Raw genomic sequence first — 12,567 nt, 5'->3', positions numbered from 1 at the left:
TTCAGAAAGAATGTATTTCCATAATCCAGCAAACTTTTTCTAGTTTGAAATATTGTATCATTGTACAGGGAGTTGTCATTTTTCTCCTTGGTCTTTGTGACCTCATAAACAATTTTAGTCCCTCACATCCCAGTGTGCACAGTAATCTTAATCCATCCTGTCCATGGGAGACAGTAGCCCCTGACTAACTCCTAGGAACAATTTCTGGAGCGAAACAATGCTATGTTGATATCAATTATAACTGTTATAAATCTGCATCTGTTTCCAGATGAATAGTGAGTCTTGAGTTCTCCAGAGTACATGGAGCTGTGGCTCTGATAGCACCAGAGCTGTGGCTATGTCTCTGCTCTGTATGCCATTTAAATATAATTAATAAAAAAGGACTTATAATTCTCTTGAACTCAATACTGCAGCTGGACTGTAGTAAAGATTTCAATTATATCTCTACTGTGGTGAAATGCATTTAATTCTGTGTAAGAAATTTGGCTAATACCATGTCTACACTTGTTCATTGTGAGAGTACAATCTTGTGACTTTGTTTCATCACAGTGAGATGACTGTAGCTTCTTTTTTCCTTTGTCTTTCTCCATGTGAGGGAAAAAAGAGGACAAAGAAACCCCCCAGGCTCTGGTGCCAGGCTGTACTGCCAGAAGCCCCACTGGCACCAGACAGAGTGAGCACCTAACTCAATTTCCTGCACTTTTGGCAAATCAAAATTGATATTATCTGCAGTACATTTTTCTTGATAAGAAAATGCTTTTAGCAGCTTGATTAGCACTTTGTCTTTCAGAGTGCTGTGTTTACATCACTGTCAAGTGACATCTGAAGTAATTCCACTCGTGAATATTTTCTATGTAATAAGTGCTCAGCTGCTACAAATTTCACTTGCTTTCTAGAACTGCAAATGGAAGGACATTTCCAATCTGAGGTGCTTCATTGCAAAATTGATGAAGTATCTCTTGTCTTCTTTTGAAAAAGTCAGGCTTTAAAAGGTGGAGGAAATGAAAACTTCAGTATGACAGCAATTCCACCCAAGCCATGATTAACGTGCTGGGATGGATTCTCAGCTGTGCTGAGTTTGGCCTTCATGAAGCTGAGCAGAGCCAGGGGGAGCAGTGGCACAGAGCCACCTTTCCAGTGCTTTGATCCTGGGCCAGGCAGGGCAGGCCTGGCTGTCTGCGTGCTTTAAAGCAACCCAAGAGGTGTTTTACACTGTGCAGTTATAGGCGGGATGTGGAGCTGCAAACCCCCAGCCCCTCTTCAGTGCTATCCTGGGCACTGTTCTCCTCTGCTCCCCAGCCTTGCTTGTGACCCTAGGACTCATCACCAGGACTCCTCTACAGTTGCTGCATTTAGAAGTAAAAAAGCAGTCAAAGTCAGAGAAAAAATATTGCTTGTTACATTTACACATAGAAGGAAATATCTCTAATTAAGACCAATACATTAGTCTTATTTTGGAGCAAACCCATTTTTAATTATTCATCTTGATTTCAATGTCTAAATCCATTCTATTAAGTGTTACTATTAATCCTGAATAAATATTTTATGTTTGGAATTTGTATTTACCATTACATATATTTGAGGAAATAAAATTTGCATTTTTAAAGCATTTGCATATAGGAAAAACAGTTTCCTGGATTAGGGTGAAACACTTCTATTTTGGCGTAAAAATGTTTCACTTTTTCTTAAATCTATAAAATATTGCTCTCCTGCCAGGATTTAATTTTATGTTAGTTTTGTAGTAATTTTATTTCTGAGAAAATAGTCTTCCTTCATTAGTCATGTTCGTAGATTACATACTCATGAACTGCTTTACATTAATGTGTTTATCACAAAAATATCCTGTAGACTATTCTAGTGTTGTGATCCAATTTTCTGGATTTGAAATTTATAAATTCTTCCATTAAAATTTCTATTTTCAAAGGTAAGAGCTATTTAAAATTGAAGGCTTGCTACTTGCTGCTACTGGCGTGCTCTTTGAACTAGGTTGTCTAAATTTTTCCCTTTGGATGAGACCTTTATGGAAGAAGGGACAGATGACCCTGTGTATCTGCCCAGTGTGTGGTTTCTGAAACATCTGGTGCTGACTCTGCTGGAGACAGAGGAGAGTAGGACAGGGAAGAGGGGGAGGAAGCATTCTTCTGGAAAAACTGCTTTTTCTGTTGTTTATTTTAAAATCTTATCCTGAACATCTTCAGATTCTCTAGTTCTGAAAGTTCTGGCTTTCTCTCCAGTTTACAAGTGAGTTTTTCTGTCCTCAAAAATGTCAAGTGTAAAAGCAATACAAGAAGTGGGAGCTCTGTGGTACACTGTTCCTGAAATAATACTGTTCAGTCATCAAGCCAGCAAAGTCTGCATCTTAGTAATAATGTGTGCTTCACTTTCACTTTTGTAAATTGTGACTGCATTACCTTTACCTGAGCTTCAGTGTTCCATTATTTGTCAGAGCTCACTAAAGGAAAAATGTATCTCAGCTTTGAGAGTCAAAGAAATTTTTTTTTAAATATAGACATTTATATCTATATCTATATCTATATATATATAAATAGATATGTTTCCTTAATTCTTTTCAACCTCTAAGTCTGAAAGTAAGAAGGTAATGAAAAAAAAGATTAAAACCCCCAAAGTCTCAAAATATGTGAAAGGTTGTGTGATGCAGAGGTGCTAGTACTGCTTCAAAGCAGGGACATCAAATGTGGCAGGAACCAAGATCCATTCAAATACAGCTTTATTATTAACTGATGGAAAAAATGTTTCTAAATTAAATTCTCATCTGTTTCTTCCTAAATGGTCCAGTTTTAGGGGGACAGTTTTACAACTGGAGGTTTGGAAAGGAAAAGCAGCACAGCTATAGGGATGTGTGGATTAAAGCTGGACTGGATAGGGGGCTGGCTGGGACAGGGAAGTTTATAGAAGACTGACACTCAGTGAGCAGCATTTTGGAGGGACAAGATGAACTTCAAAGGGAGAGCATAGGCTGGGAACAGGCAAGAGAGTCTTTTTACTGGACTTTAACTCCTGTGACCAATGACACAGAAGCTCCATGCTAACCAGTCCTGACCCAGCTTCAGCTTGAGTCTTTTCCTGTCCCCTCCCTTAGAGAAAATAACTTTTGTTCACTGTTAAGAAGAAAATGTCAGAGTGTGTTCATGAGGGAGCAACATCCACTGCATGACTGGAAGCCCTTTCATGCTTTTCCTTCTCTATTTCCATCACTGTTTTAGGAATATTTTCTGCTTTGTGGCTCTTTACATTTCCCACTGAAGGCAGTAGACCAAAACTGCTCCTCTGATTTTTTTTAATCAGCTTCCTGTGGGAAACCATAAAGGGTCTGATTCTGTTTTCACAATTTGAGGATACTTGGTACTTATATGAATCAAGACCTTAGAAAAATTACTTCTCATAGTAGTGGTAAGGCTGACCCAGAATATTTCCAAACTAAAGTATTTGCTGTGAAATATTAAGTTAACAAGGTGTGTTAAACTCACGTGTCACACTTTGAAAGCAGGAGAGTTTAGAAGTGGGAAGCTCTCTAAATTCACAAGAAAGATGAAAAAGTTGAGAAACAGAGGAACAAGAGGGGAAGGACAATGGAAGGCAGCTTTTCTTGGCCCTCTGTGACCAAGGCAGGCTCAGAAAGTTACAGCCTGTCAGATTGAAAGGACCAGCTGGCAGTTATTTTACTCAGGTGAGTAAGATTTCAAAAATGGGAAAGACAAGGGCCACACATTAAAGGTTTCTGAAGCTTTCCAAGAGCTCCTCTTCTATCAGGTATATTCTTGCACATAAACCAAAATGTCTTGTATTCTCTTGAAAGTTTTCTCTTATACATCTTTTTAGAAATCTTTAACTCCAATTTGTAAAACTGTAAGTATTTTAAAATGCAAAATTGATTCACAAACAAGTAGTTGTGTACTACTTGGAAATTTTCATGTGTTATAAAAAACGTAATTAATTTATCTTTGAGCAAATTCCAAAATCATGTGAATCTTGCATGAATTTTGCTTTTGTACTACTCTTTTGTCTGTTAGTTATTGTACATGTCTTCATTTGGGTGAGTGCCTTAGGAAGTAGGAACAATAGATATATTACAGTGGGGGATAATTACAGACTTTTCAAGTGATACTTGCTCATGTGCAGGGTGGCACTGCTCTTTCCTGCTCCAGCATGGCCACAAGCTGGTCAGCAGTGTCCTTCCTCCCTAGAACAGGAGAATGCTCCTCCCATGACCAAACACCCCGTTGTCTGTCCATTATAGGAGTCCAGACATCAGGGTCACACTGAGAGGATCAGCCAAATGGTATTGTCATCCCTAAGTACTCAAAATTAATGATACTTTAAATAAATAAAACCAGAACTTTATTTTCTGGTTTGTGGGCTTGTAGGGTATGCTTGAGTGACTTTTCTCAGAAACCACAAAGGCTTGAAACTTTCCTTCCTTTGTGATTCTCATGTTAGTAACTGGCTCCAGATGTCTTAACTGCAAGAAAATAAGTACTGGGAGAGTTGTAACTATATCATTCGTATAGCAACATTGGGAAGAGCAATCTGAAGAGGCTGATAGTCATTCCTTCTCCAGGAGGCAACATTGAAGGCAATTAGGTGTAGCTGAGCAGTAAATATTTGAGAAGTAAAATGTGGCCATGGAGAATAATAAAAGACAGTTTGGGGTTTCTCTGGGACCACTAAGTACAGAAGGGTCATCAGATTAAATGAGAGCAAAAGGAAAGTAAGTATCTCACTTATTTTTCTGCTTCATCATCTTGTGCAAAGGTGCTTACAGAATGCACCTTTGAGAGGCCAAAGTTTAATGTAAAAAGAAGAACATTGTTTCTGGAATAATTTGCACATATATAAAACAGCTTCAAAATTTGAATACTCTTTACATGAGTTCTGAGGTGTTTTCCCTGTAAAAAACCACATGTGGGGGTCTACTACTGACTAATACAGGCTCTACTAATTCATGTGAATAGACATACTTGTAGCAAAATGTTTAAAACTTAGAGGTTAAAAAAGATGTCATTAGAGTGATGGATTCTCCAGTAAATATTCCCTTTGAGAAAACATGTCCCAGCAGATATTTTCCTCTATAAATTGTACTAGTTTATGGTTTAGAAAGACTGAGGGGAAATTGCATATTGGAGTTGGGTTTGCTTCCCTGACTGAGAAATCCTGGCTTAACAGCAAAATTCAAGAGAGTATGTGAAAAGTATGAAGAAATCAACATATCAGGTCATGTAGTTATGCATTTAATGCTTTCTTTTGGACCATCTTATCAATACATCTGGGTTTTATCTGACTGCCACACAGATGTTTGAGAATGTGCACAGACTAATGCACATTGAACTCTTGCTAAAGCATTTGGAAAAATAACAGAATATCAATTATTCCATGCAAACGGCTGAAGTAAACCGTACTTCAAATGCAAATCCCTTCCAATGCTCAGGGAGGTGTGGATGTAGCTGCACTTGAAGAGATTGATGAGAAACAACAGCATTGTAGTGAATTAAAGCAGTGTTATCAGATTGGGTTGGGGCTTAGAGGGGTTTTTTTGTGAGGGGGTAAGCCTACATTTCTTGTCAGGGAGTCTGGAAATCTCCCCAAGCAGCCTGGCCCAGATTCCCAAGTGCTGTAACCTTCTTTGTGTGCAAAGTGTGCAGAGGGGTGAGGCAGAACTGCAGGGGCTGTGTGGGGCAAAGCCCTGCCTGGAACAGCAGCACCAGGACCTGCACTCCTGCCCCCAGCCCCGGCCACCCCTGCCCTGCCTGACACACTAGCTGCCACCTTCACTGCCCCAGAATCATACACTGGGAAAATCAACTTGCACTTGAGACTGCACTTACACCACCGAACTCACACCCACAGAATCTGGGGCACATTATGCACAGGTCCTGAGATGAAAGGCCAGCCGTGAACCAGCCGTTCTCCCATGGAATCCTCTCAGTCAGTCTCTAATGAGAAACACTAAGGAACATGTTTCCAGCTCTTCTCTGGGTTGGGCCAGCCTCTAAAACCTGTCTAATTGTCTACATGTGTGCTGTTCAGTGGAAACTCTGTCAGAAAACACTCTATCTGGCTGGGTTTAAAAGTCAGCTCTCCTCCTGTCAGCCACATTAGTTTAGGCTGGAGGTTAAATATAATTGATAATTTAGGTGCATATTCTACTACAATGCACAAAGAAAAATGAAGCCATTTCATTCGGTCCTAGACCTCACTGGGTTAATGAAATGTTCTTAAAATAAACAGCTCACCTGTGTATTTGCTAGCTGAATAATCAATCTAATGGTATTGTTTTGAGAATATAGACTGCAAATAAGTGGGCAGAGTTGGCAGTTAATACTTCTGTAGGTAAAATTATATCTGCCTATTTGTATACTTTTAAAGAAAAATTATAGTACTCATCATTGCTTTTGGAAGAGAAGAGGTATGTTTTGTTAACATCAATTTTTAAACTTTTCCCACATTTAGAAAAATACACTTATTTATTTATTGTCACAAATTAAAATGACGACTTGTTCTGCCTAGAACAGCAGAACAATTAGCTTGGTTTAGATTGTTAATATATTTCTATAGATAAGCTTTAAATTAAAAATAAATTCTGGGAGCTTTTTGCTTTTGATCAATTATTTTGCATTGTCCAAAGTGAATAAGTGTAATAGAAATTTATTTAACTACAATGCAAGTTGGCTGCTAGCCAGTCTGTTTATATTTGCTTGATAGCTTAAATGACAAAAGCTAAACAGCAAAAAAGCTTTTGTGCTTTTTTGTTGCCCATGCTTTTCACATGCACTAAGATTCTGTTTTGCCTACTGGGACTAAAGTTTTGGAGAGGAATAAAACAGTCTATTCCTTGCTATTTACTTTAAAGAAGGAAGCTCTATGGAGCCTCTGGATATTTTTGGTAGGCACATGTGGAACAAACGTGCAATTGTATGACTGATCCAGCAGAATGTTTAGCAGTATTATATCGTGGTATGCCATTTAGGGGAACAATCTAGTGTGAAACAAACTCAAGTGTGAAAGTGCTGTGGAGCAAAGGAAGTTTTATGTATGAAAATGCCCTCCTAATATAACCTATGTGCAGTTATGCAGACTACTGCATGTATCTCTATAAGGTGCAAATTTTAGTCTTGTTCAAGATCTTATATTCATAAAAACATAGAGACAAAAGTATATTGGTAATTTGCCAGATGTCTCAGGATGATGAAGAGGCTATATAGTCCATAATATATATATAATATAGTCCAAGTTGATGGAACATCAGGACTGGGTTGCACACAGCTGTATCATGTGGTGTATTGTCTGTCTAGTTGCCTTCAGTTGTCCCTGCTTTCTTTATAAGATGGAAATTCTTGAGGTAAATTAAATATCCAAAAGCTTTCTTGTATTTATACAACATTTATTTTACTTTTACCTTTTTTAGTGTCTTCAAAAACAGTCCCACAAGGTAAAACTACTTGTTGAAGATGCTGCAAGAAAGTGCCTTTTAGTTGTGTAACCAGTTCTGCTCGTTTATTTTTATTCAGACAGGGCATCAGTACCTCAGGTGGCTTCTCCATCTCTCAAAGCATGTCAACTCTCATTGCACCTTGAAGCACCCTTACAGTAACACAGCATCATGGGCCACCAGGAAACAAGCCTTACAAAGTAGCAGCAACCATCTGTTGTGTTTCTGACACCGGTGAACTGCAACAAGAAATGGTAAGAGGAAACTAAACTGAGGGATGGAGAGCTTAAGCAATAAGTTCCTGGGCTTGTTTCTGTGCTGCACAGCAGAGCTACTCTGTCCTCTGTGATCTGTCAATGTAGATATAAAGGAGACATTAATGCTCTGGATTACTGTTATAAGTTAACTCTTAGTGTGTGGCACCACTCAAACTCTTACATTAACTTCAGTGGAGGCTGCTTTGTGAGATACAATTGCTGTACAGATGGGTATGTAAAACCATGTTCACCTTCTGCAGAGTGCTGCCTTAGCAGGTTTTTAAGGAAGGATTTGTTGCTGGATGTGATGTGTGTTGCTGGTTACACACTTCTCTGTCGACTCTCCTTTCTCCTGAAACATTCCATAATAATGCAATACTGTTAGTGATGTCCTTTAAAACTGGAATGCACATGTGATTAACAAGACTAGGGAAAGCTCAGTACAATTTTACAAAGGAGGCAACTGAAGCACAAGACAAATTTTGCCTAAAGTACTTTATTGGCAGTTCTAGGAAGAGGAATGATAAGTCTTAAATGTGTCATTGCAACAAATTGCAAAAGTTGCTGCTGTACACCCCTTTTCCTTATACAATTTGACTGCAACATGGAGGTTGCTATAAAACCTTGCCTAATCTATGGAGATTTGTAAGAACAATTTGAAACTCCAACTAGTGAGCCAAGAAAATGAATAAACCGTAGCTTCTTACAATGAATGAAGGAGACTTAACAAGTCAAAAATGGTTACATTTTGAGGACTACCTTTGTAGTTCTTAATATTATCTAATATGGAAGAGGGCAAATAAGCAGTTCTATATATTTATGGAATGTAATGTATACAAATTTTCTATTTATACAATTCATGTTATAAATTGCAAAAAAAACCCTCAAAATATGGGCAAAAATACTCAGAAAAAATCAACAAACTAATGCTTATTTTCTTAAGCCTTGAGAGCCTGACTCTGCAAAGCTAAAGCCTCCTCAAGGGTACCAAAGAAATCTCAGCTTTTGTGGCACTAAGAAAGTTCAATGTGCTCAGCAAGGCTTCTCTGGGTTCAAATTTAGGCCACCAAAATCATCTGATAGATTACAAGATCCAACAAACTGAAAAGAAAGAGCAGATATTAGATGAAGTATGTGGACTCTTTGGGGAATTTCTGTTATAGTTTTTAATCTGATAATATATTCAGTTTGGTTATTGTTCTGTTCTGATCACATTGTGATCAGAACACATCATAGCTACTCACACAGCTATTTTACTGCTTGAATAATGACTTAAAGAAGTATTCTGATTTGTCAGGGAAAAAAATGGCAAAACAGCCAAATGTTTGCATGTTCACATCAGGTGAGTAAAATGTTCAGAAAAATGAATTCAGACTCATATGATATATGGGAATTCAGTCATACCTGTACAGGATTGATATGAACTTTGAAGTTAGGTCTTACCTGAGATACTCAGTACATCTACAAGTGTCCTAATTGCTTGTCCCTTCCATTAGGTTTGTGTGGGCCCCAGGGGTGTGAAATAATTACACCATAAATATACAAGCTCTTAAGCATTGTTTTAAGAACAGAAAGATGTGTCAGTTTTGGTGGAAAATGTTCCTTTTTGAGGTAAAAGCAGATTTTTCTGTGGAAAAGGGCATCATCAGATAACAGCTTAACTAAATGAAATTCATCTCCCAAAGGAATGCAGGAAATATTTGCAACTAAGTGTCCATTTACAAAACGGTCGGAACTCTTCCCTTTGAAAATTATTCCTAAAGTTCAAAGCAAGCATTCCCCCATTTTTTGTGGTGAGTATTTACCACTGTCACTAGCAATGCTGTTAATGGGGATAAGTGGGAATTAGCATAAACACAAATTTGTTTGCATCATTCAGTGTAAAGCCATCTTCTTTTTGCTGTACTGTGAGAGATGTACAATTGGAGCCAATAGAGACACCACCATCACTACACCAACAAAGGTCTGCGATTTCCAAAGGGTATTGGTTTCCTTTTCATACTTCAAAGAAACCAAGCAGCCTTCTCAGTCCAACTTCAGGCTCAAGATTTCTGAGCTTTTCTTTTAGGGCCAAGTTATGAACTGCTGAAACATAGGGGTTTATCACAGAACCCCCAGTGCAAGCTGAGCTCTGGCCACAGTGCAATTTAAATTATTTATGCACAGCACTGTGTTCAGACCATGTGCACATTTGTCCTTGTCAGTCAACAAGTGTTCTATTAATCAAACAGGAACCCTGGCGCGTTCATTACAAAAGTAAGAACATTGAATTTGGGATGGTATTTTTAGTGCTTCTGACAGACAGGGATTATTAAGCTGTCACTCCCTCTTTTCTGCCAACTTCCCCTATCTTCCTCCCCTTCTTCAATGCATTGTCATTTTATTAAGAGCACACTAATAGTTAAATGACAGGAACCCTAAACCCCTGACTAGTTCACTGACATGACAGGTTATTTTTTCCCTCTATTCCCTGTCCAAGAACCCCTGCTGATCTTCCCAGCATGCAGTGCTGTGTGACCCTTAACATCTGGCAGTGATTAATTGTCTTAGTGTCATAGCGATCGCCTTCCTCCCTCTGATCCTCACTTACTTTGTTCTCTCTTTTAAAGCCAGTGTGCTGGAACCTTTTCTTCCCACTTTTAAATCTGTCCAGTATCCAGGATACTGTGTGTGTCTACTGCGATACAACTTGAAAGAAACCGAAACAGTCAGTTATCTGGCCCTGAAAGTCTGGTCATGGATTCAGAGGGCTTTCTGTTCACTGAAGGGGTGTGCTTGAAAAACAGCACTAACTAGAATGACACAGATCTTGTTGAACTTGATCCGGATCTTGGGTCCCTTCTAAGCAAACAATGCAATTATGGGCAATGCCATTTTCAGCGGACACATGGGGTATTGTGCAGAAGGCTGTTGGCTGCAGCTTACACGTTACATGGATTAAGGAGCTGACACCTCCTGACAGTGGCTGCCCCTTTGTGCTCTGCTCACCCTGCTGTACCATGCTGCTGCAGAGGTCTGAGCCCTGTCTGGGCCAGTGCTCTTCCCGCTCAACTCCCACCAAGTTAGGCAGGTTCCTGCTGCTGCAGCAAGGGCTGGTGTGTTGGCTTCAGCAACAGGATTTCCTGGGCTGGGAGCTAACAAAGAGGTGGTGTTTGCAAGGGGATTTTATTGGCCAAGGAATATCAGGGAGGTACCCAGGGGGATACTGCTTTAGATCCCTGTATAAAAAGAATACTGGTGGAAGAGGAGATGACTGTACCACTAAGATAAATGTCAGGTTTTCACGCTCTGCTCTCAAATCCCAAGAGGCTTCCCATGTGATTTTCAAGAATCATTTTCATCTTTGCCTCAGTTTCTCATATTGGAAAATAAAGACAGTAGCTGCTTTGAAGTGTGGGAGACTTGGAGTTTTTAGACACCTCTCTTTTTCCTGTATGAAGATGAGACATTCCTAGGCAATTATTTATATATGTCTATTTAGGACCAGCTGCCAGGCATGGGGGAAGCTGTGTAAGAGGGAGGAAGGAGGATATGTCATGCAGAAGTTGGTTTGTTTTTTTTAAGACTGCTTAGATTCAGGATGCCTGTGATGTAGTCATAGTTTGGCAACTTGCATGGGTAAAGTACCAACTGCTCTAAACTTCCACTTCCTTGCATGCAAATGGAGGATGAACTAATAGTCGTCTTTGCAAAAAAACTAACCCTCTTAACCTTTGAAGATGAAAGGTAAAAATAAACAATTGTTTTAAATCCTGGTTGAATAGCAAAATACATGCACTGAACTTAAACTACCATTACATTTACATTTTAAGGCAAAATATCTGAAAGGCAGTTTCTCCTTCACTTACCTATTGAATGTTGAGTTCAGAGTCTCTCTGTCTCCCATGACACACACACTCCTCACAAATAGATTTCTCCAGAGCAGTATTATGTTCTAGCTCTCCGTGTATTTCAAACAATTATAAAGCCATTTATTTTCTATTTCAAACCAAAATAGTGAAATGGAGTGCATGGCCTTGTCTAGTTGCTAAGCAACCCTTTGTAGCATGCATCCTGCATTTTGCTGTGCCATTTGGCAATTCACACAAGATCTTGTTTGTTCATTTCCAGTCTAGTAAAATTGGTTGCTATATTTCAAGTGCCAGTATAGATCAAAGTATTTCCTAGAAGGATAAACATGTTAACTGGCAGAGAGCGAATGATTAACATCAAGCACAAGCCTTTTAGTATAAAGGACTTGGCATGTCATCCATTGGCAAAGCTACTCAGATGAATGCCATCTATACCTAACAGATGTGCCACTAAGGAGTTATCCTCTTCTTTCCAAAGTGCTGCTCGCTGTGCTGGTGTGACTGAATGAGGATGATAGCCACTGCTGAGCTTTGTAAGAAACTGAGCCAAATGCAGTTGTCAGCCATGGCATTGTATCTGGAGATCTCTGCTGATTTTGCTTGCGCTTCTTCAGCTTTGCATCCATATAACTAATAGTAGAATTATATTAAACTGTTACTTTTTCTTCCTCTACTCTTTATGAACACTTATAAACAAACCAGAGTCTAATATCTTACTATTTAATATTCCCTGTCTACAATAAGCTCTAAGTGTATCCCTAATGAAAGTTGTCTTTAAGTAGAGAACACTCATTCCTCATAAGCAAAGCAGGACATGGCTGGGTTTTGCTATGATCTCTGCATTTCCAAACTTCTGACTAAAAGCTATAGATGATCAATGAAGAATGGAGGGGAGGGTTGAAATAGGGTTGGTCGAGGAAAGCTTTTAAAAATAGGTAAGTAAGACATTTTAAATACTTCATATACCTGTCTGTTTTGTCACTGGTTTTGACACTTGTGCATTTGTGTGATG

At 38.9% G+C, this 12,567-nt stretch overlaps 1 protein-coding gene across 14 annotated transcripts in view; it reads left to right on the top strand.

Annotated features, from left to right (window-relative positions):
- Positions 1–12,567, top strand: part of NKD1 (NKD inhibitor of WNT signaling pathway 1) — a 278,155-nt gene that overhangs the window by 99,834 nt on the left and 165,754 nt on the right. For 11 of the 14 annotated variants that reach the window (XR_011154428.1, XR_011154427.1, XM_069026856.1 and 8 more), the window contains one exon: positions 7,527–7,701. The gene's annotated coding sequence lies outside the window, so the exon portion shown is untranslated. Of the gene's footprint in view, positions 1–3,622; positions 3,689–3,708; positions 3,772–3,793; positions 3,868–7,526; positions 7,702–12,567 lie in introns of those variants that run through there. The other 3 variants (XM_069026860.1, XM_069026858.1, XM_069026859.1) reach the window with 3 other exon arrangements.

The sequence above is a fragment of the Aphelocoma coerulescens genome, chromosome 11 (assembly GCF_041296385.1).
Source record: "Aphelocoma coerulescens isolate FSJ_1873_10779 chromosome 11, UR_Acoe_1.0, whole genome shotgun sequence".
Lineage (NCBI taxonomy): Eukaryota > Metazoa > Chordata > Aves > Passeriformes > Corvidae > Aphelocoma > Aphelocoma coerulescens.
The sequence above is the reverse complement of the archived record's forward strand: the minus strand, read 5'-3'. Positions and strand labels throughout refer to the sequence as shown.